The sequence below is a fragment of the Peromyscus leucopus genome, chromosome 4 (assembly GCF_004664715.2).
Source record: "Peromyscus leucopus breed LL Stock chromosome 4, UCI_PerLeu_2.1, whole genome shotgun sequence".
Lineage (NCBI taxonomy): Eukaryota > Metazoa > Chordata > Mammalia > Rodentia > Cricetidae > Peromyscus > Peromyscus leucopus.
The window spans coordinates 13,237,631-13,242,917 of record NC_051066.1 but is presented as its reverse complement, the minus strand read 5'-3'; positions in this window follow the sequence as shown (position 1 = coordinate 13,242,917).

Below are 5,287 nucleotides of genomic sequence, written 5' to 3'. Positions count from 1 at the left end.
AGCAAAGTGCTAGAGAGGTCCCCAGAAATCACAAAGATACCTTCACAATAGACTATTGGCAATGGTCGAGAGAAAGCCTGAATTGACCTACTCTGGTGATGGGATGGCCAAACACTGTAACTGTCATTCTAGAGCTCTCATCCAATGAATGATGGAAGTGGATGCAGAGATCCACGGCCAGGCCCCAAGTGGAGCTCCAGGAATCCAATCAGTGAGAAAGAAGAGGGATTGTATGAGCAAGAATTGTTGAGACCAAGCTTGGCAAAAGCACAGGGACAAAAAGCCAACTAGTGGAAACACATGAACTATGAACCAATAGCAGAGGAGCTCCCAACTGGATCAGGCCCTCTGGATAAGTAAGACAGTTGATTAGCTTGAACTGTTTGGGAGGCACCCAGCAGTGGGGCAGGGACCTGTCCTTAGTGCATGAGCTGGCTGTTTGGAACCTGGGGCCTATGCAGGGACACTTTGCTCAGTCTGGGAGGGGGGGACTGGACCTTCCTGGACTGAATCCACCAGGTTTAGCTGATCACCAGGGGAATCCTTGCCCTGGAGGAGATGGGAATGGGGGATGGGCTGTGGGACAGAAGGAGGGAGGACAGGGGAATCTGTGGCTGATATGTAAAATTAAAGCAAATTATAAAATTAAAAAAAAATAACACATGGACCAATGGATTGCAGTTGAAGTTTCTGACATTATTCTGCACACCTATGAACATTATGATTTTTGAAAAAAAAAAGCCAAAAGTGTACAATGGAAAAAAGAAAGCATCTTCAACAAATGGTGCTGGCATAACTGGATGTCAACATGCAGAAGACTGCAAATAGATCCATATCTATTGCCATGACCAAAACTCAAGTCCAGTGGATCAAAGACCTCAACATGAATCCGTTTACTCTGAACCTAAAAGAAGAGAAAGCAGGAAGTAGTCTTGAACACATTGGCACAGGAGACTACTTCCTAAATATAACACCAGTAGCAAAGACACTGAGAGAAACAATTAATAAATGGGACCCCCTGAAACTGAGAAGCTTTTGTAGAGCAAAGGACATGGGCAATAAGACAAAACGACAGCCTACGGAATGGGAAAAGATCTTCACCAACCCTACATCTGACAGAGGGCTGATATCCAGAATATATAAAGAACTCAAAAAGATAGACTTCAAAATACTGAATAGTCCAATTAAAAAATGGGCTACAGAGCTTAACAGAGAATTCTCAACAGAAGAATCTCAAATGACTGAAAGACATTTAAGGAATTGCTCATCATCTTTGGTCATTAAGGAAATGCAAATCAAAACAACTCTGAGATATCATCTTCCACCTGTCAGAGTGGCTTAGATCAAAAACACTGAAGACAGCATATGTTGGAGAGAATGTGTAGCAATGGGAACATTCCTCCACTCTTGGTGGGAGTGCAAACTTGTACACAACTCTGGAAATCAGTATGGTGGTTTCTCAGAAAATTGGGAATAAGTCTTCCTCAAGACCCAGTTATACCACTCTTGGGCATATACCCAAGGAATGCTCAATTTTACCACAAGGACACACGCTCAACTATATTCATACCAGCATTGTTTGTAATAGCAAGAACCTGGAAACATCCTAGATACCCCTTAACTGAAGAATAGATAAAGAAAATGTGGCACATACACACAATGGAGTACTATTCAGCAGTAAAAAACAATGATATCATGAAATTTGCAGGCAAATGGATGGAACTACAAAATATCACCCAGACTCAGAAGGACAAACATAGTATATACTTATTCATAAATGGATACTAGATGTGAAAGAAGGGATGGCCAGACTGCAACCCACAGCTCCAGAGAGGCTAGCTAACAGGGAAAGACTCTTAGAAGAACACATGGATGACCCAGCTAAGAATAAATGGATGAGATCTTCATGAGTGGACTGAGTGTTGTGGGGTGGTGAAGGGTGAGGTGTGAGGAATGAGAACATAGGGAAATGGGTGGGTCAAGCTGGAACAGGGACAGAGTGGGAGGGCAGGGAGGGAGATACTATGATAGATGAGGACATCATGGGAATAGGAAGGGGTGGGGTTCTGGGGAGGCTCTCAGGAATCCACAAGGATGATCCCACCTTGGACTGCTGGCAGTGGTCCAGAGGGTGCCTTGCCTGGTCTACTCTGGTGACCGGTCAAGCGAATACCCTAACTGTCATCATAGAGCTTTTGTCCAGTGACTGATGGAGGCAGATGCAGAGATCCACAACCAGACACCAGACTGAGCTCTGGGAATCCAATTGTTGAGAGAGAGGTGGGATTCTGCAAGTGGAGAATGTCTAGATCATGATGGGAAGATGTGCAGAGATGACCGGCCACACTAGTGGAAGCCCATGAACTGTAGACTAGTGGCTGTGGTGCCCCCATGGGATTGGACTAGGCCCTCTGGATACGGAAGATGGTTGTTTGTCTTGAACTGTTTGGGGGGCACCCAGGAAAGGGGGTCAGGATCCATCCCTTGTGTATGGACAGGCTTTTGGGAATCCAGTGCCTGTGGTGTGATGCCTTGTGCAGCCTTGGTGCAGTGGGAAGGGGCTTAGACCTGCCTAGGCTCAGTGTGCTGGGCTCTGCTGACTCCCCATTGGAGATCTCGATTTGGGGGATGTGGGGATGTGAGGTAGCTTGAGAGAGAGGGCTGGGGGGTGGGAGGAGGTAGGAGGTGGTATCTGTGGGTTGTATGTTGAGTGAGTAGAAAATTTCTTAATAAAGAAAAATGAAAAAAAAATGTCTGAGCAGTCTTCTCTTGTGAATACCCTACAACATTTCTGAAGGTCCCACCTTGATGCCAGAGACCAGACATTGAGACACTGAGGGTCTCCGATCCCTTTGGAGCAATTACATCTGAGGTATGTGGTGGTAATCTAATTGTACAGAATTATTATTTTGATTGTATGTTAATAAATAAAGTTGTCTGGGGGTCACAGCTATTAGAGCCATAGCAAGAGTGTGGCGGTGGTGGCACACGCCTTTAATCCCATAGATATCTGTGTGTTCAGGGTCAGAGCTATTAGAGCCATAGCAAGAGTGTGGCGGTGGTGGCACACGCCTTTAATCCCATAGATATCTGTGTGTTCAGGGTCAGAGCTATTAGAGCCATAGCAAGAGTGTGGCGGTGGTGGCACACGCCTTTAATCCCATAAGATCTCTGTGTGTTCAGGGATACAGTCAGCATTGGAGACATATACCTTTAAGACCTAGGGGGCTGTACATTCAGACAGTGACGAGGCAGTCATGTGTTTGGGTTTACAACCAATGAGAAGGCAGAACAACATACTATAAAAAAAACGAACCAACAGGAAGTAGGTCTCTTTTCCGCGAAGCTGGGACAGCAGGAGGAAGGGTGAGATTTTAGCTCTGAGCTCTGACCTCTCGGCTTTTTCTTTTACATTGTTTCTGTGTTTCTTATTTAATAAGACGGTTGGTTACATCTATATCTGGCGCCCAACGTGACAAGAATCCATTAAAAACCGCTTGGCTTGACGGCAGGCCCGCTTTCCCGCAAGGGCGGCGGGCGGCAGGTGGCCTGCGGCGGCGGCGGCGGCGGCGGCACGCGGTGGCCGGCGGCGATCGGCTTCTTAGTCCGAGCAGCAGCTTTAGTTTGCTTGACCTCAGGCTGGACTATCGGTGAGCTGCTTGCTTAAATCCTGCTTGCTTAAAGCCGGTGCTACAAACAACTCAGAGTTGCCCTGCCGAACAGGGCCCTGCCTGTAAAGCCAACGCACGTGGTCGGAGTGTAAGGAAGCCAGACCCAAGCCTTGATTCGGCACAAGAGGGAACACGTGGCTGCATTTAAACTTTAGCCAGCTACGCTTTCTTGCGCTCTCTCTCTCTCTCTCTCTCTCTCTCTCTCTCTCTCTCTCTCTCTCTTTGGATTTACACCTGGGACACTAGGTGGCTGCTTTGAAAATCCCCTCGGATTTCTACTATTCTACGCAGATTTGGTAAGTCATAACATATCAGATATTTTAAAGGAAACTATCTAAAAGAGAATTTTTCCACATTAAAAAACAAATGGGTTTTATGTGTACATTGGAAGAAAATTGGTTTTTGTTCGAAATTTTAGGCAGTCTGGCAATGGAACAACTATATAATATTAGTATTGGTGGAATTATGCACCTTATCACTATAATAATCCACATTTTAATATTTAAAAAGATAGTCAATTTAAGTGCCAGGATAACAGCTTTAGAAGAATTTGTTAAACCTGTAAAAATTCAGACAGAAGAAATTAACAGTGAAGTTGTTTCAAGTCGGGATCATAAGGTTGCAGAAAGAAAGCCTGTTTTCACACAGTCACCCTTAATTTATCCTGTAACCGTACAGCAGATGCCTGATCAAATGGCTACACAAAATAATTGGGCTCCAATTGAAATGTTGGATTTAAAAAGGTTTAAGGAGGCAATAGTATCTTATGGCATGCATTCCCCATATGTAAAGCAAATGTTAAACTCTTGGTCAACATATAATAGGATAGTACCACAGGACTGGCGGGACCTTGCACAAGGTGTTCTGGAACCCAGCCAGAGACTTCAATTTCTGACTTGGTTTAAGGAGGAGGCTAAAAACATAGAAAAACAATGGAGGGATAAAGGAATACAAGTTTGCCAGGATCAGCTTATGGGCGAAGGCCAATATGCTTCAGCACAAACACAATGTTTATATGATGTCCAAACCCTAATTTTATGTCGAACGGCAGCCTTGAATGCATGGGACAAAGTTGAGGAACCAGGAAAAAAATCTGAGTCATTTACAAAGGTGAAGCAAGGCTCAAAAGAGTCTTTTACAGATTTTTTACAAAGACTGGCTTCAGCAGTAAAGAGAATGGTCTCGGATTCAGAAGCTAGTAAGGCAATAATTGAATCTTTGGCCTTTGAGAATGCGAATGCAGCATGCAAAAGAATAATCAGGCCATTAAGGGCAAGATCTGCACCTATGGAAGATTGGATTAGAGAAACAATTAATGTTGAAGCTGATGAGCATGATGATACATGGGTAGGAGAAGTAATTTCAAAAGGTTTGAGGAGTGTTAGATGTTTTGGATGTGGAAAGCAAGGACATTTGAAAAGGGACTGTAGACAGGTCATTCCCAGAAACAATGTTTCTTCAAGGAACAATGGCAACAGAAGGCCCCTTCCTTCTGGAGTATGCAGAAGGTGTGGTAAGGGAAAACACTGGACCAATGAATGTAGATCAACAAAGGACAGACAGGGTAATCCTTTGCCTCAGTCTTCGGGAAACTCCCAGAGGGCCTCGCGCAGGCC